The 27881-nt window shown below is 42.4% G+C and overlaps 1 protein-coding gene and 1 pseudogene across 5 annotated transcripts in view; both read right to left on the bottom strand.

Moving 5' to 3' along the window:
• Nucleotides 1-27881, bottom strand: part of Bbs9 (Bardet-Biedl syndrome 9) — a 379885-nt gene that overhangs the window by 313081 nt on the left and 38923 nt on the right. The window lies entirely within an intron of this gene.
• On the bottom strand, nt 4488-6484 carry LOC132652250 (large ribosomal subunit protein eL34-like; annotated as a pseudogene).

The following is a 27881-nucleotide window of genomic DNA, read 5'->3' as shown; positions in this document are numbered from 1 at the left end:
AGTTCTAACACCTTTACTTTTTGTCTTAGTCTTTTTGAGTCTGAGGACTGAACCCAGAGCTTGTGGGCGCTAGGCACGTGTTTATACCGCTGAGATATAAACCCAGCCCTAGCCATGACTGTTTTTTAATCACAAGCTGTTTACAAGCATTTTTTGCCGTTTTGAACCCAAGAAGGCAGAGTTTCATTTTAGTCTACAGCATAGTTGAGTATTCACCAAGAGTGCTGCAGGGCCGAGAGACGGGGTTAAAAGTGCTTGTTCCTTTTGCAGAGGACCCGAGTTCGGTTCCCAGCACCCACGTCTGGCTCACAACTATCTGTAATTCCCGTTCTCGGGATCCAAAAGCCTCCTTCTGACTTGCAAACAAAACAATGATGCACCAAAAAATGAAATAATCAAATCTAAATTTATGTTTAACTAAACTACTTTTTCATCAATACTTGACTTGGAAATACATGGATTTCTATTTTTGTCTAAATTTTATGAATTAATATTTTCTCCTTGATAATTTTATTTTCCAATTTTTTAAAAAGTATAAAATATTAAAGCAAGAGTTGAAACATAAACATAAAAATATATCAGAAAGTTTAGTGCCGCTATTAAGAGGTTAACCCATAAATTTATGGCTTCTTTGAAGCAAACGTGTAATAAAGTCTAACTGGAATTTAACAGTTGTAGTAGCAGAAGAAAAGGAGTGTAATTGAGGGCTGCAAACCCCTAATACTGAATGGTGGACACCTGGCAGGGTCAAATTACGAATCAAAGTGCCTAATTTTGACGAGACAATAATAGTCTTAGCTGCAAACGGCCTTCTTGTTTCTTTTAAAGTATATACGAATTGAATTTTCTAAGTGTTGACACCATTTTCTTTTTTAAAAATAGACACTTATTACTTTTAATTATGTGTCTGTGTATGAGTACACGCAGGTGAGTCCAGGTGCCAAGGAGGCCAGAAGAATGCTCTAGGTCCCCAAGAGCTAGACTTACGCGAGGTTGAGAGCCACCCGATAGGGGTGCCAGAAGTGGAATTTGACTTCTTTGGAAGAGCACTATCTGCTCTTAACTGAGTCGTGTCTCTATTTTCTTTAAAATACTTTCAAAAGTAAAGTCCTGGGGCTTGGAGGGGCCTTGGTGAAACAGCACACGTTAGGACTTGAGGGTCGACCCTCAGCACCGAAACTAAACCAATGCTCTCCTCTTCCTCAACTCTCAATCCGAACCCCGGCCTCACCTCCCTCCCTCCGCACACCTCCAATCTAAACCCAAGGGACCGAGAATACAGCCCGGAAACCTCCGACCCACAATCTGCCTGGCCTGCAAGGTGTGCTGGGGCCACGGTGGCGCAGACCTCGTGAGAGTGGCCCACCAGTGTCTGCTTTAACTTGAGGCCCACAGCGCCAGGGGAGCCCGTGTTGGACTCTGCTTGGATGGTCAGAACTGGAGACTGGATAACCCAGAGACCTAGCTAGGGTGGAACCAAACACAACTGGTCAAAAAAAAAAAAAACTCAATAAAATGATTCCTAGTGATACTCTACTACACTCACAGGTCGGTGCCTTGTCCAGTCGCCATCACAGAGGCCTCCTCCTGCAGCAGATGGGAGCAGGCGCAGAGACCCACAGGCAGATATTATGAGATGGAGTCTACATGGGAGGATTCCAGCGGCCCTTCCCCTCGGAGAGAGGAAAACACTGCAGAAGAGGGGGAGGAAAGACTGCAGGAGTGAGAGGAGATAGAGGACACCGGGAGAACATGGCTGACTCAGTCAGCTAAGCAGGGCTCACACGGGCTCCCAGAGACTGAGACAGCAGTCTCACGGGTCTGCACCAGGTCCCCTGTGAACACGTTACGGCTGTTCGCTTGGTGTTTTTGTGGGACTCCTGACTGTGGGAGTGGGCATGTTCTTGACTCTTTTCCTGCTCTTGGGACTCTCTTCCTATTAGGCTGCCTTGTCCAGGCTTGGTGTGAGGACTTGTTGCATCTTCTTTTGTCCTGTCTGGCTGTTGTCTCCTGGAGCCCTGTCCGCCCTTTTCTGAGAGGAAGAAGGGCACTGGGGGGAGCTGGAAGGAGTGGAGGGAGGGGAGACTGTGGTTGAGATAAATAGTACGAGAGATGAATTTGTTTTTAATTTTAAAAAATAAACAAAAAGTTATTATTATTATTTTTTTATTTACAACTTCTTTTGTAAAGAAAACCTAGGAAGAAGACTCTGAGCAGAGACCGGCCAAACAGGCAACTCAAACGTGCCCAGCTTTTGGTTTTGCTGCAAACACTGGCAAGGCACTCTCTGTGGCGGAAGTGACTGAACTGGGATGTGTACAGGCTGCAGGAGCCCTCCAGGCGCTCCTGCCCACCCTCTGCACTCTTACTCCGTTGCCCATAACACTGCAGAGCAGGTGAAATGCCTCATCTGGGAGCATTTCAGCTGCTTCAGGCTGACTCAGTCCACAGCCACTGCCACCCACTGCCAATTCTGCGGCACATAACACTTGAAATTTTAAAGATAAGAAACACCAACTAGTCACAGTGGTGCACGACTTTAATCCTGGCACTTGAGGGAGAGGCAGGTGGAGCTCTATGAGTTCAATGCCAGCCTGGTCTACAGAGCGAGTTACGGACAGCCAATGCTACACAGACCCAAACTCAGGGAATGGTGTCATCCACAGTTGGCTGGATCTGCCCACCTCAATTAAGGCCATCAAGATAATCCCCTGTACATGTGCCCACAGGCCAACCTGATCTAGATGCTGCCTCATGAAGACCCTTCCTATGTGATTCCAGATTGTGTGAAGTTGACAGAACTATCCATCTCGTACGCTACACTGTATTACACACACACACACACACACACACACACACACAGTTTGTACACATGAAGGATAAGATCAGTAAAGATTAGATGCTACATTTCTATACCACAAGTATCAAGTCATGTGTGCCTATGACTATTTTATCTTTAAAAGTTATTTGTAAATATTTCCTAACTAACTATCAAAATGTTCAGAGTACATTCACAGAGGAAAGGTAGAATAGATCTTGTTCCTTATTGTTGTTTTAGTGCTTTGCATATTCTTTCAAACATGTGAATTTAAAATATATGATGTATTTAAATTTATTAAAATCATTTTATTAATGCTAAATTTTAAGTCAGCAAACATTTAAATCCATGACTTTGTAAGAATAGGCAAACACTTAACAACATTTACTTCATTTCAAGAATGCTGAAAAACAAACTCTCTATTTGGAAAAGAAAACAGTTGAAGACTTATGCTTTTTCTCTATTAATATGCTGGATAACCAAATATATGGTAAAGAGACAGTTCTTTTAGATGTAGCTCAACTAATCAACATTACAGGAATGAGCAGCTGAGCAGGAGAACTGGCTTGAGTTCAAAACCATGCTGGGCTACAAAGTGAGACTGTCTCAAAATGATGGTAGGTGACAGATGGATAGCCGATAGATAGATAGATAGATAGATAGATAGATAGATAGATAGATAGATAGATGCATGACAGATGACAGAGAGATACATAGATGATAGACAGATAGATGATTAAAATAAAAATGTAAAGCTGAATAATAACAAAATACCTATGTTCCTATATTCATACACTCAAATACTTGAAAATATCAAGAAGAAAGAAAAAACAACTTTACAGTTCAGACAACATTAAATATATTATCTTAGTCACGGTTTCTATTGCTGTAATGAAACACCATAACCAAAAAACAAGTTGGGGAGGGAAGGGTTTATTTGGCTTACACTTCCAAGCACAGTTCATCACTGATGAAAGTCAGGACACACACTCAAACAAGGCAGGAACCTGGAGGCAGGAGCTGATGCAGAGGCCAGCGAAGGGTGCTGCTTACTTGTTGCTTGCTCAGCCTGCTTTCTTATAAAACCAAGGACCACCAGCCCAGGGACAGCACCACTCACAATGGTCTGGGCCCTCCCCATCAATCACTGATTGAGAAAATGCCTTACCGCTGTATCTTATGGAGGCATTTTCCCAGCTGAGGTCCCCTCCATTCGAATGACTCTAGTTTGTGTCACGTTGCCATAAGACTAGCCAGCACATAACAGACTACAACAAACTTGGTAATTACCAACTGCAAAGGATTTCAGAAAATCAATAATTGCTACCACATTGTTTCTGAGTTGGTTGGTTTGGTTTTAGATATGGTTTCTTTAGGTTTCTCAGCCTGGCCTTGAACACACTGTGTAGCCTGGGTTGATTCAGTCATTGGAACTCTCTTGTCTCCACGTCCTGAGTGGAGTTACCACACCTGGCTGATTATACTACTTTATTTCAAAGTGCTATAACTGAGACCAGTAGCTATCTATGAAATGAAATCAAATATATTCATTCATCAAACGAAAGTTATGTCAGACACAAATAAAAACACAAAAGATTCCTTTCTCAAGTAACTCATGATCTACAGCATAATCTACGGAAAGATAAACATACGGAAAGTGATAGCGTTTATGGTAGAAGCACGCAGAGGACCGTATAGCTTTTGCTGTTGTCCTTGTCATTGCTGTGTTGTTTTTTAAACCAGCTATGACCTGGGAGTGTAGCTCGGGGACCTGTGGCTCACACAGGCCAGTAGCCTGGCCTAGTGGGGAGGCTCTGGGTTCCACTTGCAGCACAGCACACTTACAGTAAATTAAAGTATAGAAACCCTCTTTTCCACAAATTAAAAAAAAACTTGAATTAAAAAAATTTTTTTCATTACTTAAAAAAGCTGCATATTTATTTTGCTTTCTGACTCTGTGCTTGTGCCTTCAACGCTTTCACAGCGATTTTCTGCTCCTCAATAAGGCAAGCCCGCTTGATCCTGTCGCGCACACACTTGGCACACATGGAACCGCCGTAGGCCCTGCTGACGTGCTTCTTCGTCTTTGACAGTCTCACAAGGACTTAGGCCTCACAGCGCCAACCTCTTGAAGTCTGCCCGAGCACACACCACAGGCAGACTTAGGTGCTTTCCCAACCTTCCTGGTGTACAGGTAAACAATCCTGTGGCCGGGGTTCGAGACAGTCTGGTTTTGTTAGAGGCTGTATTGTAGGAGAGCCTGCGACGGTATGTCAAACGCTGGACCATTCTGAGTGCCTCTAAGCACCGTCCCCGGAGGAGGAATTAAAACTTTTAAAAGATCTTATTTATTTATTTTATGAACAAGTGCACCTGCATGCAAGAAGGGAGCATCAGAGTCCAATTTAGATGGTTGCGAGCCACCGCATGGGTGCTACGAATTGAACTCAGGACTTCTGGAAGAGCAGGCTGCTGAGCTATGTCTCCAGCCCTTGGGTTAAATTCTAAAAGAGAAGCTAGCCACGTGAAAACCTAAGGACTCGGACAGAAGCACAAAGCAGTGTTGTGCAATCTACTCGGAGAGGAGGGAAAATGTGAAAGAGCTATTTCACGGCAGGCGACACCGGTCAGTAGCAACGCAGTATCTACTAAAAAGGTGCGGAGTTTTTGTAACGAATGGGGTACAAAAACTAGTATGTTAAAATGATAGAGGTGTTATTTGGTGTGATTTCATTATTATACAATGTATGCTTAATCAGCACATCATGTTATAGCCACAATATACGCAGTTTTTAATTTGCCAGTTTGAAACAGTGATTTGTTTTTGTTTTTGAGTCGGGGCCTGACATAAGAGCAGACCATGGAGCCTAGTGGGCCAGGGCTATAATAAATCCTGTGAGGAGAACCACCAGGAATTTTCAGAAAGAAAAAAAAAGATATGAGCAGATCTGTCCTTTTAAAACCTTTGTAAAGTAGCAGAGTGCCGAGGTGCCGGGAGAAGGACACGGCACTCTAGCAAGCAGAGCCCCCACAGGCTCGTGGACCTCAGCACGCAGGGATCGGGTGGTGACGGGGAAAGGGGAGCCTTGCATCTCTTCCTCAGCCTTGGTGTTTCAGACCCCCACTGATGTGGGCATGAGGCACGTGCCTGAGGAGGCTGGGCTGGAGACCACGAGGTAAAGGCTAGCCTGGGTTGCACAGTATAACCCTATCTCAGAACCAAAAGGAGGGCTGTTAAGATGGCTCCGTGGGTAAAGGCACTTGACATGCAAGCCTGGTGGCCTGAGTTGGACCCTGTGAACTCACATCAAGGTGGAAGGTAGAAGAAAAGAAGTGACTCAACAAAGCTGTCCTCTGACCTCCATGTGTGTACCATGGCAGGCACGTGAGTGCACACACAAATAATACTTTTTTATATTCTGTTGGAAACCCTAAGGAACAACACAGAAATCAGAACAATGACTGCTCTGATCCTTCAACCTGTGAATTAAAAAAAAAAAAAAAAAAAAAGTCACATAATCTCATGTACTATACTTGCCTGAAAGCTATTCCCAAAATGCTTGTGGTGGGGTTTAAGCCTGTAATCCCCAAAACTGGAAGGTGGAGGCAGGAGGATCCTGAGTTTGAGGCCAGCATGGCCTACATGGTGAGAACCTGTCGAGAAGGAAAAAGAAGGAAGGGAGGATTAAAGCACAGAAGGAAGGTCAATCCCCAAACTTTTCTTTTAAATCAACTAAAAAATCAATTTGATGCCTTGATTATTAAAAAGTGTTAAATAATTATAAAGTACCCACCATATAATATCCCTAATTTCTATCAAGCCCCATGCTTTAGGCTTTCTAGAAATGTTAAATTTTCAAAAACACTCATGCTGTATAATCAAGACGTCAAAAAGAGATTGACAGGCATTACAGTATCTGTTCCTGCTAATTACACACTAGTCCCTTTAATGTTAAAGTCCACCTGCTTTCTGCTGTATACATCACAGTATTTTTGTCTTAAAATTAAATTTTCTATACTAAGTTTGGTTTTTTTAACCGAGATTAATCTCCTAAAAAAACTATTTATATACATAGCATTTTCATGCTTCTCAAATATAAGCATGATTATTTATTTTTAATTCTCACTTTAAAAATTTAATCATGGCATGCTTCCAAATTTAAGCCAAATATCTCAATGAAAAATACCAAGTCTATCAAGGCCTTGGGGTTGCTACCCACAAAGATGCATAATTTTTAAATGAAATAAATCTTAAAATCTAAATATAAATAGCATAGTTGTTCAATTGACATTGACAATTTAATATATGCCTGAAACTCAAGTCATTGGGGAAACAGGCAAAGCGGAGCAGGCTCTTTATGTAGAGAAGGGAGATCAGTACAGGAGGGTCAGGAGAGAAGGGAAACTAAGAATGTCTACAAAAGCCGTAAGGAACCATACTATTATTTATTTACCTGAAACTACATATAGCACAGTATATATGGCCGACTCAACTGGAGGGAAATCAGGCCTAGTACTAAAAACCTAGCCAACTACCCCGGGCTAGTGAGTTCGAGGATCGTGGAGGGCCCAACCTACAGATAAAGAACTACAGGCAACCAAGGGGTGCTGAAGTGGAAGAAATGATCTTCCCCAAGGATGAGTGCCACCGCTGGTTCTCCAGTACCAAGTGGTTAGTCCTGAGGTCATGTTCATATACATGCATGTACATAAACATCATATATATATATATATATATATATATATATATATATATATATACCTGCACATGTACATTTCCAACAAAGAAAAAGAGGCCATTATTTATAAAGATAAAATTTAACTTTTAAAAAATGAATGAAAGGCGACCCCTCATCTGAAGAGAGAACCCCAAAAATACTAAAGCAAGTCTTTACATCCTAACTGCAAAGCAACAATTAAAAGGAAGGCATAAACAAATCCTGCAGCTACAAGCAAGCAGAAACCACTGAGTAGGCTTCTCAGGGAAAGTGATACCTGCACCTGAGGAGACATCAGTGAGTGGGTGCTCTGAGCAGAGACGCTGCCTGTGCCAAAAAGGACGGTGTTCTACTGCTAAGAGATGCTTCAGATTCTTAGTCATACTTGAGAAGAAGAGCACAACTTTAATTCTGCAGTGGTAAAACACGACGTCTTTCCCCCTCAGCCTTAGCCACGTGAACACACCCAGAGCGGCGTTCATTTCACTGTTACTATCACGGCACATAAACTTCAGAATTAAAAAGGACATCGGTCTCCTTGTTTACTATAGTATAAGACTTCATGTAAATGAGAATGAGTGAATACAGGAAGTGGATAGTGCATGCTCGGTAAATGACACATCCCAAAGGAATAGATCACATTCCTCCACACCATAGCAAAAGACACAGTAAAATCACCAGAGAGCATGCCTTTAACAAAGGCTGAGGCAGGCGATCCCTGTGAGTTCAAGGCCACCCTGGTCTACACAGCAAGTTCCTGCCCAGGACTTTTGATGAGACCCTGTCTCAAAAGCGAAGAGAAAACAACCCACCAGAAAGTCAATTATCTTTATATTTAATAGACACAAATATGCCACGAGCTGAAACAGTAAATTCACGGACACAGATGCGAGCCACATGATATCTACATATACAAGGATGAGCGCAATGATGAGCACTCGGTAGGATCACCATAGAACTCCAACAGAAATGCAAACCCCGTGTGCGGCTCCGCTGGGAAAGCCTCACCTCCCAGGCCCTGAAATTTCCACACATCTGGCAGCCTACCGTTACAGCAGCAGATCATTGCCCGCCCTTCTGAGCATCCTTCAACACAGCAATACCCTTTTGCTTTAACCATACCATGAAACCTAACTTTCAAACACCGTTTCTGATGAGGGGTTGTTCCCAACTGTGAAGAAATAGAGGCGCTTACCACTATTTGCCACTCACCAGCAAATTCCCAACTGAGAATAAATACAGCACAAAGTGTGCACTCTGCCACCTACCAGCAATATTCCTTTGAGACAATGCTCTAAATCTTTGTTTCTTCATCTATGAAAACAGCGCAGTTATTAGCCTCTCAGTAAAATGCCTGACACAGAGGACACGCTTAGAGAATGCTCTCTACGGCCAGGCACTGTACTAACCAGAGCAGTTGATCACATGAGGCCTCCTGAATCAGCACAGCCTCAGTCAGCATTCACCTAGTGTGGCTTTCCCCCTCACCCCACTCCAACACTATCGCAGAGAGTCCTAGAGTTCAGAACTTGATTTCTGTGGCTGCACAGCTCAGATCATGTGCACCAGCCTGATGAATTGTTCCTGTTTGGAGACACAGACAACACCCAAACCTTTCAATATCCTTACTAATCACTATGGCTGGCTGAATCAAAGTAGCTGAATTTGAAACAAGTTCAATTTAATTTCCTTCAGAGATTAGCTCATCTTCCGGCACCTGAAGTACTGACCAATACAGACACCCCCCCGGGGGGCCCACAGAGACCCATTTGCCTACAGGAAGTCATGGGATGCACACAGCCACAGACCTCATCTTGATCTTGGCTTCTGTGTGAATGGTAACCCAGTCCTTTGTACTTTTCACTGGTCAATCCAATTCTCTTTTCTGCCCACGACTGAATTCCAGTGATGTGACTAAAGCTCCCGCTGGCTTTTTTTGCTGGATCCCTTCACCATGCATGTCCACCTCATTTCAAGTGATATCAACGTTTTCAAAGCTGCTCACAACTGAATGCTAAGAACAGAGGCTACAAAGAGCTTGGGTTTATTCTTTTATTGGCTTCTTTCCTCCCTCTGGGCCGGGACACTAGCATGCATTTATCTTGTGCCATTAACAGGATTGATCAGACTTTCATAAGAGAAGCTCACGGTAAATCCTCAAAGAAAGGTTTGTGTAACTATTGCTGAGTACTCACGCACCTCCCAAGGCCATGTGTGGTTCATTAACTCCAGCATGACCTGTTCAGTTACTGCACACTATAAAAGTAATATCCTGAAGTTACAAAAATTACTTTCTTCCCAGGAGCTTAAGCCAGTCCTAAATAACAGTTAGTTATGATAATGGTAGGATCAGTATATGCAAGCATATTTGGGGGGAAGCCTTCAGCTGAGAGTGAGGATTTTATATAGAGCTAGTCAATGGCAAAACAAGGGCTCATACTCAGCATTTGTCTGAGGAACATCAAATCCTTTCTTGAGCTATGTCAATGTATGCTTCTCTGTAACATTTGAGTTTAATTCTAAATCTTTCACTTTTTTGATGAGGCTGGCTTTCCTATATTCTATAGTACACTAATGACTTTTAAACCTACTACAAACAGAATGGAAATTATACCTAAAATTTAATGTGCATCCTACAATTTTTTTCAGTTGCTCTTGTTTCTTTTGACATGTGCTTTTAATGCTCAGGCAGTGAACACAGGGTATTTTTAAGCTTTACTTTTTAAAATACAGTCTTCAAAGCTCAGCCAGAAACGTCCATTTGAAAAAGCCAACTCCAGCCAGTTGGCTCTAGGATGACATGTGCAAAGTGAAAATGTAACCAACCATGATTTTCCACAGGTCAGATGGAATCACTTAGCGCATTCAACATGGCTTCCAGGCCGCTCTGGAGAAAGTGTCTCTCGGCTAGCAAGTGTTTCTTTTAAACATCAAATGAGCTACTGCTGCTTACATGCTAGCGTTATTATGGATGCTAAAATTATGAACATGATTCTGTATGAAAATTATGAACATTATTCTGTAGGCAATTACAGTGTGTTTTCATTATGAACACAGGATGGAGTCCATATAAAATTTCAGTAACTAATAGTGATGCCAGCGAAGCTACCAGCCTTTAATGATAATGATCTCCTCAGTTCTCAAAGTTTAACGTGACAGTACTTCACAAATGGCTCTCATGTCAGGAGAAGCGGCAACTCTCCAAAGACAAAAGCATCTATGGTATTAAAACTTTCCAAACTTTAGAAATTTTTTGCCATTCTCTTTTCTGACAATGCAGAAAATAAGCCTTTTTAGTGAAATACCATAAAACATTAGTACACAAGGAAATTCTTCAGTGAGGCATGTACTTCTACATGCCTACACATGTCTGTAATCCACAACTGACAAGGCAGAGGCAGAAGGATCACCACCTGTTCCAAGCTAGTCAGAGCTACATAACAAGATCTCAAAAACAAACAAATAACAAATAAAACTTTAAAATCAGTTCTTAGAAACATTGTCAAATTTTGCCAAATATATTTGTTTTCCTAAAATTCTACTTTTTAACCAGTTAGTGACATCAAAAGGCAACTCCCGCTTTACAAAGGAATGAAAACAGTGATGTGGTTCATCCAGACAACCCTTCCTTCATACCATATCGGCTGGTCAGCACCAAACTGTCTCTACTGCATTAAAGCAGGTTAGAAGTTCTCTCAAACTCACCATGGGGCAAAGCAAAGCACGGTCAACTTCTTGCTGATGCTGCAACTGATTTTCAATACATTTATCATGTGATGGCCTTTCTACCCCCTGAAGCTCCCCCTTTACTTATTTACTGCAAGAAAGAGAGCAGGCAAGCTCACATAGGCATGTGTCTCCGTGTGTACACAGCACACATGTGAAGGTCAGGGGACAACATACATGTGGGCGCAGCACACATAAGAAAGTCAAGGGAAAGCATGAAGGAGGCAGTCTTCTCATTCAATCATCTGAGTCCTGGGGAAAGAAGTGAGGATTCCAAACTTGAGTAGCAAGCACCATTTTCTGACGAGCCACCTCACCAGCTCTATTTATTTCTTTCTCTTTTTACTGATAAAAAGCAACTCACACACCAGGCATGATGGGTGACACCTATAAGTCTAGGTAGGGATTAGGAAACCCACAAGTTAAAGACCAGCTATATAGCGATTTTAACAACAACAAAGTAAAAATGAATTTTAAAAATCAGGTGACGGGGGGGGTGTCCATTTTTACTCCAGTAGTTTGTTTCTTCTTAAAGAACTATTTTCCGTTGTATAGACAGACAATAGTGTTTTCCCTGGAAAACCAGGAACAAAGGTCAACTTTGTTGTTTGCAGGGACAGACTCTGATCTAGATTTGAGAATCAATAAACTGTATGTCAATAATGAGAAAAAACTATAAATAGAAGAACCATTCTATTTTAAAGGCAGTGTTTAGAAGATGGTTAGTCCTATAAAAGCATAAGTCTAGATGTCCTTGAATTAGTGCATATTTTAGACTGTATATTTAATAAGAGCACAGTGGCTTAATGTCAGAAGTATGCGCTTCATTTTAAGGGATTAGAGTTCAAGGCCATTAAACAGAGCCTTTGATCCTCAAATAGGGAAGGCAGAGGAAACCAGGAGCAATGAAGTACAGACGGTGATGGTGACCTTTCCCCTGCTAATGCAGGTCAGCACTCAACAATTCCATTTAAATAGTCCCATTTTATGTTAATATTCTAAAGCAGGAAGTTTATAAGAAAGAAAAGTTCATCAGTAGAAAACAAAAGTGAAAAACTGCATAAACTGTGTTTATCTATTACCTCAGAGCAGTTTCTGCTGCTGTTGATGCTGAGAGAAAATGCCCTGACAAAAGCAATGGAGAGGAGAAAGGGTTTATTTTAGCTCACAGCTCCAGGTTACAGTCCACCACTGTGGGGAAGTCAAGGAAGCAGGGGCTTGGGGCATCTGGTCACATCACAGAGCTGAGGGAAGCATGCTTGCTCAACTCCGGTCCTCTTTTACTCAGACCAGGACACAAAGCCAGGGAACAGTCAGTGCTGTCCAACTGCAGGTTGATCTTCCTACATCAATTAATGTGACAGAGACACACACATACCCACAGACATGTATACGAGCCAACGTGATCCAACCATGCTCACTGACACGCCCTTCCCAGGCAGCTCTACACTGTGGCACACTGGCAATTAGAACAGTCTGTCATAGTGTGTGTGTGTGTGTGTGTGTGTATGTGTGTGTGTGTGTGTGTGTGTGACAAGAACTATTCCAGAGCTGAGGGGACAGTGCTGAGGATACAGCTTAGGACCCTTAAGAACGAGGGAAATCGAGGGAAGTGTTCTATAAGTGAACTATAAGCCCAGCCTATCTCTTTTCTGCTCATTTAGATCCTATAATTTCTGCTGATTCCTCATGTTGATGCTGGCAAATGTGAGGGGAAATACACACATAATTCATTTAGCAAATGAGTGAGTGGAAGGGTAAAGTAATGGGTGCTGTATAGAATACTTACAATATAAGTATCCATAGATGAATACAAAAGTATGAACTAACTGGTAATAAATGCATTCTGAAGCCTCCACAGCCTTGATAATAAATTTCTGTGGCACCGACCACACCTTTCAATTGATGTTCAAATGACAAAAACAGATGCAGAGGTTGTGCTCCCGTGTGCGATGCTTAATGCAAACTGTCAGGTTGACAGGATCTAGAATGACTGAGGAGACAGAGAGAGAAAGAGAGAGGCACACACACACGTACACACAAATACACACAGGTACAGACATGCACACACACATACACACGTGGTAAAATAAATTCCTGTGTGTCAAAATGTCTATTGTTAATGCAACATCTAAAAATAAACTTTCTAAATATCTGTGTTACAGCTCAGATGGAAAGGTATCCTGGCAATCAGGAGCCAAGGAATACCACAAAGCCACAGCACACAGCAAATCTCACACAAGAAAACTGCTGGGGGCAGGGGGACTCGGGAGGGTAGCTGCCTCTGCTCAGGCATCAGGGGACTGTTCAGATGGCAGAGATCACAACGGATCCCTTGGGGGACAAAGCTTTCCAGGGTGGCCTGGGATTGGAGGGATTCTGGCATGATCGGTGAAGCTCAGGGATTGGTGGGATTCTGTTGCAAACTATGGCCTTGGGTTTGGGGTCAAGTCAATGCCAGGATGTACTTTCCCTTAGTCCTGGTCTCAGGGTCAAGTTAGGGTCAGGTTGGTTTTCCTTTGTCCTACACTGGCTGTCTGGAACTCACTCTGTAGACCAGGATAGCCTCAGAGATCTGCTGGCCTCTGCCTCTTGAGTCCTGGGAATAAAGGTGTGTGCAGCCACTGTCTGGTCATTCTTTGAATTTTAGTATATATATCCAATATATATACATATGCACACACATATATATATGAAATAAACTACAATATTGAATCTTTGAGGACCACAATTTCTTCCCATTTTTAATGTGCTTAAATGATATTTTCTCAATAGTGTTTTCTACTAAGATTTTTGTTACTAGGATCTTTTTCTCAACCACATTCCTGGGGAATGCTTAGAACACTACAGTGCCTAGTGTTGGCTATCATACCAACACTCAAGAGGCAGGGCAGATGGTCCTTTGTGAACTGTGTAAACCCTCAAGGCTTGGTAGTGGCCAAACCCCCACTTGAGGAGCCCTGCGCCCAAACCTCCCTAAGGGTCTGTTCCCTAACAGCTGTACAGCATAATAAGGACAGAGGCATAAAAGAAAAAAAAAAAAATAGGATGTACAAGCCACTGAAGCCTTCGTAAGGAAATAAAAGCCCAGCAATTAAACAAGTGGTGAAAGATGGAGCAGAGGGACAGCTTAGGCCTCATGTGGGTCCTCTAGTAAGGAAAGTGGGGACTGCATAGGACAAGAACTCACTTGCCAGTTTTTTGACCTCTTCCCCCTGGCAGGATTTATCAGGCCATAAGGGAAGAGGACATGCTCAGTCCTGATGCAACTTGATGATCTGGGGTGGATGGGAAAGGGAGCTCCCCTTTTCTGAGGAACAGGTGAGGGGGAAGGGTGAGAGAGAGAAGGCGGGACTGGGATAGAAGGAGGGATGGGGCTACAACAAGGATGAGAGGGAATTAAAAAAAATAAATTAATTTAGAAAATAAACTAAGAAACAACTGAATTTATATGGTTTTATGTGGGGCTAAATGAAGGTCAATAGTTTTGGAGAACTATGATATAGACAAGAAAGTGGCCCCAGTGACAACAGGGAAGGCGTCTCTCAGAGGAGCATCCTGCAACTTGCTTGAGGGGAGGGCCAGAACCTTCTAGGGTTCAGAATAAAGGCTACGAGAAAGTATCTCCATCCCTGATCTCAAGCTGTACTATAGAGCAACAATACTAAAAACTGCATCGTACTGGCATAGAAACAGACTGGTGGATCAATGGAATCGAACAGAAGACCCTGAAATAAACCCACACACTTTGGACACCTGATTTTTGACAAAGACGCCAAAACCATTCAATGGAAAAAAGACAGCATTTTCACAAATGGTGCTGGTCTAACTGGATGTCTACATGTAGAAAAATGCAAATAGATCCATACTTATCACCCTGCACAAAACTAAAGTCCAAGTGGATCAAAGACCTCAATATAAAACTGCCAACACTTCAGAAGCTTCCACAGGACCACAGGTTCAAGGCAAGCCTGGGTTATACAGCAAGACTGGGGCTAATCCAGGCCACATTGTGAGGACCTAGCTCAAAAACAACAAGGGCTGGAGAGATGGTTCAGTTAACAGCATTTACAGATCTTACAAAGGACCTGGTTTCAGTTTCCAGCGGCCACATCAGACAACTCACACCTACCTGTAACTCTAGTTCCAAGGGATCCAATGCCCTCTTCCAGCCTCCAGAGTTAAAAATAATTTACCTCTAAAACTGCAAACAAAATGACAGTTATTGTCAGGCAGTGGTGGCATACACCTTTAATCCCAGCACTTGGGAAATGGAGGCAGGAGGATTTCTAAGTTCAAGGCCAGCCTGCTCTACAGAGCATGTTCCAGGACAGCCAGGGCTGCACAGGGAAACCCTGTCTCAAAAAACAAACAAAAGAAAAAGATTAAGAATAAATTTATAGGTATGCTTCTGCCTGCATATCCAAAATAGATGTATGAAAGGTATAGATCATAGTCCCTAATCCTCTCCTATAAAATCAAGAAATCGCCATAATTCCATACATCAGGATAAACTAAATCATAACTGTGCATTTCACTGTATAACAGACTGTTAAATCTGCTTTCTGCTTGAGAGTTTTCATTAAGGCTCTAGAACATAAAATGACCAAAGCTACACTCTTACATTCAAAAGCACGGTGCTGCCATCTATGCATGATTTAAAGGAAGTTCTCCCAACAAAGGCTAAGAACGCATGAGAGAGCTATGAGAGAAAAAGAGTGGGCATCCAGCTGAGCACATGGTCCCTACAGTGCTGAGAACGGTTATGTGAGTTCACCCGGCACCGGATAATTTTAAAGGTCTGGCCCAGCTGAAGTGGAGACCTCATTTCCACCTCGTAAATGCTGTGCAGAAAGACAGCACCCTAAGAATACAGATCCTGCCTAAGGTAGAGCCTGCTCCATGACCACCTAGCAAAGCCTTTTGCCGGCACCTAGCAAGATCCCTGAGGAAGAGCAGAGGTCCCCTGCATCAGCGAGGTTTGTGAAATAACCTCGACTTCCCACCTGACAACACAATATCAAGCCATCATATGTTTTATTCTTCCATTTTAGCTTTTCTGCTTGGTATATGAAGTATCTCGGATGGCTTTAATTTTAATTTCCCTGAAATAGAATGATGCTGAGCATCTTTTTATGTCCCTACAAGGCCACATCTTTAAAAGAGGCTATCAAATATTTGTCCATGTGTCCTGGATAATTATGTCAATCTGACACAATCTGGAGTCATCTGAGAAAAGGGAATCTCAACTGAGAATTTTCTTAATTGGCAATTGATGTGGAAAGTCTCAGCCTTTTGTGGGTGGGGCAACCCCGGGCGGGTGGTCCTGGGTTCTGTAAGAAGGCAGGCTGAGCAAGCCAGGAAGCAGCATGCCTCGACAGCGGTTCCCACCTTCAAGTTCCCAACTAGTTTGAATTCTTGCCTTGACCGCCCTCGGTGGACCGTGGTTCAGAATATGTAAGCCAAAGATGCTCTTTACTCCCCAAGTTGTGTTTGGTCATGGTGTTTTATCACAAAAATAGTGACTCTAAGATACCACCCATTTTTAAATTTTGAGCTGTTTATTTTATTGAGTTATGAGAACTCACTACAGATGCTGGAGAGATGGCTGAGAAGTTAAGACAAGTTATTGCTTTTGAAGAGGACCCAAGTTAAATGGTCACACCCATATCTAGCAGCTTACAACCACCCAGACCTGTAGGTATAAACTCTTGTGTACTATATAAATTCATCCACAATAAACAGCTAGTTGGCCATACTGAGACAGGAAATTCACTCTCTCTAGTAGAGAGAGTGAATGGTGGGATAGAGTGAAGCACGCAAGCATAAGACCCAGGACAATAAGGAGGACAGATGCATGAAACCTGAGCAGAGGTAATCAGCCATGTGGCAGAACTTAGAATAGAATAAGTTATATAAGAATAAAATAACTTAGAATAGATATTAGTTATGAGCAAGTCAGAAAACATGCCTAGCTATATTGGGCTAGGCTTTTGTAAATATACTTAAGGCTCAGAGTCGTTATTTCTCGGAACAAGGGTATAAGTGGAAAAGACAAGTTACAGAAAACCACCATCAACATGTAACCCCAACTATGGCAGATCCAATACCCTCTTCAGGACTCTGCTAACACTCCACACACAGCCACATGTGCACACCTGCACGGGACACACTTAGATGCCTGCATCATGAATATTTTCTCCTTTCCTGAGACTGATTTTAGACCCTCAGAGTAGTGTTTTGAAAACCAGAAAGCTTCAATTTTACTTACTTGTTATTTTCTTTTTAAGTAACGCTTTATTATGTCCTAAGAAATCTCTGCATATCCCAAAGCCATAAAGATTTTCTTTTTTATTCTTTAAGCCTTATGCTGGTAGCTTTTACATTAAGGTCTCTGATCTATCTCATGACAACCTTTATATATCATACCAGGTAGGGAAGGAGATTCATTTATTTCCCAATGAACATAATTATCTCACATTTACAGATAAAGTTACCAGTCACATATTTAATTATTTGATCATTTTTGTTAAAAACTGTTTCATAAGAGATAGATAGATAGATAGATAGATAGATAGATAGATAGATAGATCACCTTCCAAATACCATATTCTGGTTCATTAACTATGTATCAGTCATTCTGAAAGCATCCCACTATTCTGCCATTTATAAATTATAAATTTTAGTCAGCCTCAGAATCAAACAATACAGTAGTCCAATGTTTTTTTCTCTTCAAAGCCAACTTTGGGCCACAAAGAACTTTCCAGACCAGCATTATTCACAATACTCAAAAGAAAAACTAAACTGCACGTTAACAGATGAATAAATAAATGCAATGTGAATATCCACATAAGTGAATACTATTACAAAATTTAAATGAAATAAAGTTTTAAAATATGCAATAGTGTGTCATTATCTACTGTGCCAACTGTTGAAAGTGTATGGATCTGTAAGATGTAAAGTGGACTAGACAACCTCGAGGGAAACGTAGTTACTGCTTAGGAGTCCATTTTATTAAGGAGCAGTAAAAAATGTTCTAAAATGGACACAATTGACAGCAGCACGACTCTCTAAGTATACGAAAGAACAAACGATATATATTTTAACAGGTGTCAGGCAAACCTGAGGCCCTGTGACAGATGCCTAAGAAAAGAACGTAGGAGGAGAAGGGAGTACTGTGAGGATGGTTTCAGAGGCTGCAGCATGCGGCCAGCTGGAGCACAGCAGCCAGGAGTGGAGAGCCCTGTGCAGTGGGCTTCCTCCTCCTTCCTCTTGACTCTAGCCCGGCACCCAACACACTGACATCACCCAGAAGTGAGCTTTACTAAACTGATAGGCATTCCTCAATCTAATAGGATATTAAGACTAATCATCAGGGGAGCTTTTTGGGGAGGGGCTGTTTGCTACAACCTGACAACCTGAGTTCAGTTTCCAGAGCCCACAGAAGAAGCAGACAACTGACTCCCAAAAGTTGTCTTCTTACCTCTACAGGAGCATCATGGTATGTATGTATGTATGTATGTATGTTCCCACACTCATACATAAAACACACACGCATTCATCATTGTGTCATATGAAGAGAAAAATCTACATATGTCATGATATTATTTAGAGTCAAGGAATTAACCATTAGGAAAAGAATAAACACTAGATATGGCAAGGTATAGCTATAATCTCAGAACTGATTAGGCTGAGGCAAAAAGGTCATGAGTTCAAGATAAGCCTAGGCTACATAACAAGACCATGTAGACAAAGGTAGGAAAAGATAGAAGAAGAAAGTGAAGGAGGGAGACTATGACAGGGTATCTTACTGATATCATTTTATTAATATTATATCCCTCCATGTAATATCTCATTTCCCAGAAGTTTTAGCCGAGTAGTGGGGAAAAAAAACATATTAAAGTCCCCATCATCTCTAAATCATACATAAATGTGTATGGTATGTAACAACTTTCAAGTGGGAAAAGTCATAGAGCAAGAGACTAACTTCCACGCTTCTAACTTGCTTCAGGAACTAAAACATTCACCATGCCCAACTGCCCTATACTAAGTACTATATAAATCCTAAGACTCTACCATGACATATTGGCCTTTAAAACCCAGACCAACAGAGCTTGTGCCAGGTAATCTTGAGACCAGGGGAAATTTATAAGAACAACATCACAGGCGTGTTAGGGCACCTTAATTTTAGCGTCTTCATTAACCAAGCAAACCATTACCGGAGCGCCTACCAACTGCCAACTGCTCTCATTTGTCACGCTTACACTTATTCCAAAATAATTAAGAAAGCACTGGCTTCCCACAGATGATCTACTCTACATACTAGCAAGAAGACAATGTGGTTCTCAGGAGGCTAGGTGGAAAAAGCAAAGAAAGAACCAGAGATGAATGATGGAGCCAATTTCCTAAGTTTCAAAAGAATTTGTCACCATCCTTCCAGAAAGAAAAGAGCCATTGACTGAGTCCCAAACTGTATTATGTGTTGATCAATCAGGAACAGCCTAATACTGCTGAGAAAAACCACAGAATAACAGAATTTGGAATAACTTTTCAGGGAGAGGCAAAAGTTAAATATCACATCCTCATGAGCACTAGCGACAGTAGACACATTAATAATGCGAGGCCCTGTTCCTAATATACCTGGGCCACAGAGAGCCACTGCCAAAGTCTGAAACAGTCACAACAAATCTCTCAGCCCCACAGCATAAAACTCAGTTGATAATTTCTTTGTCTAACACCTCATAAAACTCATTCTTCCAAAATTGTGGAAAAGCTCAGCACAGTCCTCCCTCATTATGAAGTTTCCTGTTACAAGGTTGCAAGATTTACACATATGTTAGGGTTTATTGTTGAAAAGAGACCTCCTCATAACACCCTCTTTGTTATAAGACTGCACGCTTTGCCTCGGGGCTAGATATATAATGAGAGCGAAACAAATTCAGACAGATTGTTGAGAAAAAAGCAGAAGAGTGCATTTCCTTTTGGTCATCTCCCTAACTCTGCTCTATGTAGCTTTTCATCTTAACTGTTCTGTTTTCTTTTCTTTTCTTTTCATGTATTCCCTTCAATAAATGAAACATGATAGACTATTAAGACCAGTCTGTACTACTTTAGAAACTGTTGATTTTCGTACACTTCTGCCTTCCAAATTTTTTACAAATGTCATCTTTAGAACAATGAACTATATTAGGGCTTGATCAAGCAGCTGCAAACAACCATATGAAATCTTAATTTTCCACTCAGACTATGTTCACAGTCCCCTAACATCATAAATGTAACTTTCCAAATTAGATTTAGGAATACCTCTGTTATTGTTTCCATATTAAACAACACTACCTCATTTTAGCCAAAATCTGGAAATACTGACTTAAAAGATTGTGTGTGTGCATGCGGGGGGTGGGAGGGTACATGTGTGTGTTACAGGACGGGAAAGGGAGAGTGTGGCCATCAAAGTGTGAACTCTCTCTCACCTTCCATCTTGCTTGAGGCAGGGTCTCTCTTGGTTGCTTAGGGAACACTGTGAACACCGGGCTAGCTGGCCCACCAGCTTCCAGGGATCTCCTGGCTCTGTCTCCATCCCATGAGCACTGGGATCACAGGTCCACACCACTACACCTTGCTTTCCTGGGCTCTGGGGATCTGAACTCAGGTCCTGACGCTTGCACAGCAAGCACTTTATCCACAAGGCCACCACTCCCCATTGGAAACTCATCTTTAACTAAGGTTTTAAAAAAAAAAATGAATCATTCAAATATTAAGGCAATGTACAAGGCTTACTTACTACACCCAGCTTAATCATTTCTGATATTTCAAACTAGCAGGGGTAAAGTAAGCGCACATTGTGTTTTTAAAGTTTAAAACGTAAATACGTACAACAGCATTCTTTGACACAAGACACACCTACCAATATTAGAAAGCTCATCTCAATACTGTGGGTGATATTTCACTGTTGGTATAATGTTCTTTTAAAATGTATAGGCCTTACCCTTGTTAATTCAAATGCTGATTTCCCCACCCCCAACTCTCTGGTTTCAATCTGGATATTGCATTGTGATACTCACTATAAGCATCCTGTCTCAACTCTTGTGTAAACAGGACACAAATAAAGCAACTAGATACAATGTTGTGCAATGGGAGGAGCCAGAGGACAGGAAAGAGGGGAGGAGCTAGAGAACAGGAAGGGGCGAGAAGGAGGAGAAGCTCCAGGAGAGGAGAGCAGAGCAGGAGGAGAGAGCTTGGAGGACTTGGAGCATGAACCAGACCTAAGATTTCACAAAAAGCAAGTATAATGTGGGAAATCTAAATGTTAGGAAACTGAGGGCTTGGAGGTTTAGGAGGGAGTAAATATTGCCCAGCATTGTGTTCTAGGTTAACTAAAAACCCAGTCTCTGTGTGGTGATTTGGTTATACAGCCACTGAGGATTAACAGCAGCGTTACCAGAAGTTAAAACAATAGTAAATATTAATAACATACCACAACATTTCACAATGGTAAGAAGGATCGGGAATGGGAGATCTACAACAGCTGTGTTCATATTTGCCCAAAAATTATAAATCTTTCTAAATCTGAAGACAGTCTTCTTAATTTTTATATCTGCACATCCTTTAGTCAGGGCACTAAGGTACTGATGTAAGGAGAAGTGAGCCAGGGCTCAACTCAGGCACACTAGCCAAGGGCTAGTCCACTGAGCCACACACCCCCAGACCACTAGTGAACATTTATTCTTTCTTCTCTTTTCCCTTCCTTTCCCTTCCTGTTGTCTTCCCTCTTCCTTCCTGTCATCTTCCCTCCTCCCTTCTTCCTTCCTCCTTCCTTTCTTCCTTCCCTCCTTCTTTCCTTCTTCATTCCCTGTTTCTGTCTTGGCAGGCTCTCATTAGGTAGTACATGCTGATCCATGATCCTTCTGAGTCCACCTCCTGAGTCCTGGGATCTGGGGTGTGCAGCAGCCTGCCGGAACTCTACATATCACCTGAATCACTTAGCCTTCCCAATTCCATAAAATCACACACACACACACACACACCACACCACACACCACACAAAATGTGTGTAGATTTGAAATGGTCAGATCCTACCACAACAACCACTTTGGCTTGGCTTGGTAGCACACATTTGTAATCCTGACACCTGAGAGAATGAGACAGAAGGTCAGGCCCAGCCTAGGCTACATAATGAGTTCTAGGAAACCTGGGAGGTATAGTGTGTGGTGGTTTGAATAAGGATGGCCCATAGGCTCATCTATTTGAATGCTTAGTCAATAGGGAGTGTTGCTTTCTGAGAAGTAGGAGGTACAGCCTTGTTGGAGATGTGCTTTGTTAGAGGAGGGGGCAGGCTATGTATGATTTTGGGGTGTTTTTAGATTTGTTTGTTTGTTTTTTAACCTGTTTTTTAAAGACACAGCTTCTATAAATTGCCACAGTCCTCCCAAATAGCTGGTGTATAGACCCAGTATTCTCCCACGCCATTAGGCTTAATAGCTGGAATGATAAGTGTGCCCTATACCCACTTAGGGACACCACATTCAAGGACAGTGCTAACAAAGATTTCCCTGTTCTCACTTGTGGCACCCAGAAACAAGATGGGGTTTCTTGTTGTTATTCTCCAAGCACCACCGACAAGTTTCAAATCATCATTTCACCCACCCCGTCCTTAGTAATAGTAAGCAAGAAGATATAAAGAATATTCAGTATTCACCTTTTACAAAAAAATAACAATTTTAAATAATCATATCTCTTAATTGGAAGACTACATGGGACTATCTTTAGAGCCCTCAGGAACTAAAGGTTTTATACAGCACAATATATAGGACAATGTTATTTGTGAGAGACCAAAAAGTTTAAAGCCCCAGCCACCTGGGAAAAGACACTAGCTTAATACAATCTCCCCACCCCCACCACCCTCCTCCCCACCCCCATCCACTAGTTATACAGTTGCTAGAAAACTGGCCCATCCCCCTAGGGAGGGACACCAGGTCATTAATGGTTTGGGGAACTTCCTATAGCTAATCAATTCAAAATGCAACATCCCTTTTCTGTTTTGACCAATAGATGCTTGCCAGGCAGGAATCCCCTTGCTTTGGGCATGCTGGGAGGGACTCTTTAAAATCACCCAACTAACCCAGGCACGAGGCTCTTGGCTCTTACCACTTTGGCGGTGAGAGGTGTGAGCCCAAGCTGCAGCTTGTAATAAAATATCCTCATGTGTTTTGCAACGGACTCGACTCTGGTGGTGGTCTTTTGGGGGCTTGCGATTCGGGCACAAAATTTGAAAGTTACATTATTTATTCTATTTAAAAGTGATATTACTTTATGGGACTTGTACCACAGATTCTATAAATATTGTATACATGATAAACAAACAAACCAGTGTGAGATGAGAGCCCTGTAACCCCTTGACCTGACTCCTCACTGAAGGCTCATAAAGGATCTTAGAGACAAATGAAGGATGGACCTACACACCCATGCGTAGGCATGACCAATGAGTCACTGGCCAATGAGTGGTCTCTAACACTGATCTCCCACAGTTCAACCATATGTATTAGAAAAGGCGGGCCGCATGGCTCAGTGGTGAAACAAGGGCTATCCAAACATCCCTTAATTCCCTAGGAGGAAAGCAGCAGTAATCTTTTATTAGCAGTGACACCCCCGAGGAAGAAACAAAGCCGGGCTCTGGCTGTTCCTTCACCCCATCAGAGCATATCAGTTCCCCCTCTGGATAGCAATCAAAGACTCCAGCTGGCTTTGGGAGCAACCTCTCCATAACCACATGTGGCCACTAATATGTGTCCTTGGCAGACGAGAAAAAGGCTCCACTTCAGACAATAAGGAGTTATTTGGGGTTTGCCTCACTATGAGGCGAAAGGCAACCTCTGCCTTATCCTCCAATTCACTATTTTCTTTGGCAGGCCTTTTATTCCAAAGACTTCACAAATTTTTATTTATGTGACAATATAATCCTATACAAGTTTATAGAAGTCATTTTATTATTTGAAAAATACTCCACAATGCTCGCATATATCATCGGTAGAATTCTGCCCACTTCCTTTACTGACAATTGCACTTAAACCTCTTGGAGCTTTACATATATGTTCTTTCCACCTTAGTCACGACTGGGGACGAGTGTGTCACCGGACTTCTCTAACCCACACCATGCCACGTTATGTCTGCTCTGTGACATGATACCACCTTGGTGAACTCTACCTTTCTTGGGTTCTATCTGACAGTTTTAAAAAGTCAATGGAGAGTACTTGGAAGAGTTAAAGGAAAATGAGCTTTCACACCACATATAGGGAAAGCAACATTAAGAAGCCAACAGCACAGCTGGGACACACCTGTAACCCCAGCACTCAGTCTTCTGAGACAGGAGAAGCACAGGTTGGAGGGTAGCGTAAACTATTCAGCAAGACTCTATCGAAAAAGAAGGAAGTCGGGGATGCACTTTAGTTGGCAGAGTGTGGGCCTAAAACAGAACTCTGGGCTCAGTCTCCGGCACTGTACGGTAGTTAGTGCCTGCCTGTAATCCTAGCACTTAGGAGACAGCAGGAAGACTGGGAGTTCAAGGTCACCCTCAGGCTCATGGGCTCATAGACAATGTGAGATTAGCCTGTGCTCTGAGGTCTCGTCTGGAGGAAAGTGTCAAGAAGTGAAACGCCTCATATTAAATATTACAGAATTTAAATAATTATTTAAAACCAAAGCCATTTTGATCCATGAGGATTATAGCAAATACTCAGCAGTTTGGATGTCATGTTACACAGCTAAAATTAATGACAAAGGGATAACGAATGCACAGAAGTAGCAGGCATGAAATAGTCTCCACTGCCAACCTTGACCTGTGTGAGTGCTGCGGTGGGCATAAGAGAAAACAGTTGTGAGTGAAGGTGAAACCAGGAGACCTGGCAGCCTCTCCTACATCATCTGGGTATAATGCCTAGTATTAAGCTGGCTGTGGTGGCACACATTTTAAGACACCAGCTCTCTAGAGGAGGAAGGACGTGGATCTCCAGGAGTTCAAGGCCAGCCTGGTCTACAACTCGAGTTCCAGGACAGCCATAGCTACCACAGAAAAACCCCATATTGGGGAGAAAAAAAAATGAGTATCACAAAAGAAAGGCAAGCAAGCAAAGGAGGGGCCTTCACCACCCACTGACTGGTGGCAATTCAGCTATGAACTTCCTAGCCATCCAAACTATAATAAACAAATGACAGTTTTTTCTGAATTACCTGGAACCAAGTACTTTGATATAGTAGTACAGACAGATTAAGATACTGTTATGTATCAGGAAACCTCTAAGTTTGCAAGCAGACATCATTTACAGAAATTATTGCGAGTATGCAGACTGGAAGGCAACCTGAGGAGCAGAGCAGCAAGATCAGGTGACAGGGCTGGCAAGGTTAGACCACAACCACCAGGACCTGTGCACCAGGGGGTGCACATGCCACCCCCAAAGACCCTGAGCTGCGACCCAGACACACACACACAGACATGACGTTTAGAATAATAAGACAATTATTTAAAAATGTTAAGACCAGTCATGGTGGCAAACACTTTTTATCCCAGCACTTGGGAGACAAAGGCAAGCAAATAACATGAGTTTAAGACTAGCCCAGGAGGACAAAGGGAGGGATTGGGACGGGAGGAGGGAGGGAACCACAGGGGGGATACAAAGTGAATAAAGTGTAATTAATAAAGAATTAAAAAAAAAAAAAAAAGACTTGCCCAGTCATGGAGATAACCTAGAATCCCTGCACAGAGGTAGCCCATGGCAGCTCAGTGTCCAAGTGGTTCCATAGTAATGGGAACAGGGATTGTCTCTTGACATGAACTCAGTGGCTGGCTCTTTGATCACCTCCCCCTGAGTGGGGAGCAGCCTTACAAGGCCACAGAGGAAGACAATGCAGCCAGTCCTGATGAGACTTGATAGGCTAGGGTCAGATGGAAGGAGAGGAGGACCTCCCCTATTGGACATGGGTGGGGCATGGGTGGAAAAAGGGGAGGGATGGTGGGATTGGGAGAGGAGGAGGGAGGGAGCTATGGGGGAGGCAGATACAAAGTGAATAAATTGTAATTAATAAAAATAAAAAGTAAAAAAAAAAGAAAAGACTAGCCCCAGTCACCACTGTAAGTTCCAGGCCACCCAGGACTACATAATAAAACTCTGCCTCAAAATTTTTTTAAGAAATATATCCTTTCAATGTATTTATTGTCATGCTCTCCTTGCATTTCATATTACACAGCATGAGACTTTATGTGACAAACATGTGCCATGGCTGTTCCCTTCTATCGGAGAAAAAGCTAAGTTCCAAAAATATACGATTGCTCTGAATAAGCTAAGAGGGGAACATTGGGGGAGGGGTCTGTTCCACACTGCATCACCAAAGATTGTGTCTGTGGCCAGCACCAAATCACTCACTTTCTCTTTTCTCTGGGTCAATATATTCCTTTAAGAAATTATTACATTTTCAGGAAAAACAAACAAACAAACAAACATGAATTTTGGTGTAAGGAATGTTGAAAATGAGGAAGAGATGGCATTAAGATCATGTTGTGTGGAGCGCTACAAGGACCAAATATACCAGGGCACAGGGGTCTTTCATGAAACTGTTTCTCCAACCAAGGACCATGTATGGATATAACCTAGAACCCCTGCTCGGATATAGCCCATGGTAGCTCAGTGTCCAAATGGGTTCTCTAATAAGGGGAACAGGGACTATTTCTGACATGAACTCAACGGCGAGCTCTTCCACTCCCCTTCCACGAGGGAAGAGCAGCCTGGCTAGGCCACAGAAGAGGACATTGCAGCCAGTCCTGAGGAGGCTTGATAAGCTAGGGTCAGATGGAGGGGGAGGAGGTCCTCCCCTGTTAGTGGACTTGGAAAGGGGCAGGGAGAAGATGAGGGAGGAAGGGTGGGATTGGGAGGGAATGTGGGAAGGGGCTATGGCTGGGATACAAAGTAAATAACATGTGATGAATATAAAAAATAAAAAAATGTAACTAATAAAAAAAATGTTCAAAAAAAAAAAGATCATGCTGTACAGAATGCCAAGTTTCAGTGTCTCTCTGAATCGGGTCAGCAGGGCACGGTGGGCAGCCTCGACCTTGATCAGAAGCTTCTCCCGCCATGAAAAGCAGTTCATGCAGCGCAGGGTGACCAAGGTGCCGAGGGCGAGCCAGTGTGCAGGACCGTAAAGAGGACATTACTCCGAGGCTCAGGGACATTATCCAAGAACACGCTCAGGGACCCAAAAGGCACCCTGGCTTACATGTAAATGGTATTGGAGGAATTAAAAGGGAGGAAGCGTGCGGTGGATTTGATAAAAATACATCATATTTACATACAAAATTCTCAAATAATACATTTTAAGTTAAAAATAGGGGATAAAAACATTTTTAAAGTAACTTTGATTTTAAAGTTTCAAAAAAAAAAAATCTTCTCTTGAGCTGCACACACACCTATACTCTCTAAACCAGCCAGGGAGGATGAGGTCGGAAGGCTACAGCAAGTCTGGGGCCAACCATGATACAGGGGCACCAGGTCAGCCAGGGCCATACATAAGGGCCCTGACTCAAAAATGTTCTCGCATGAAACTCATCCTTTTCGAAAAAAAAAAAAAAAGTG

Source organism: Meriones unguiculatus, chromosome 1 (genome assembly GCF_030254825.1).
Source record: "Meriones unguiculatus strain TT.TT164.6M chromosome 1, Bangor_MerUng_6.1, whole genome shotgun sequence".
Classification (NCBI taxonomy): domain Eukaryota; kingdom Metazoa; phylum Chordata; class Mammalia; order Rodentia; family Muridae; genus Meriones; species Meriones unguiculatus.
This window is presented reverse-complemented; position numbering and strand designations above follow the sequence as displayed.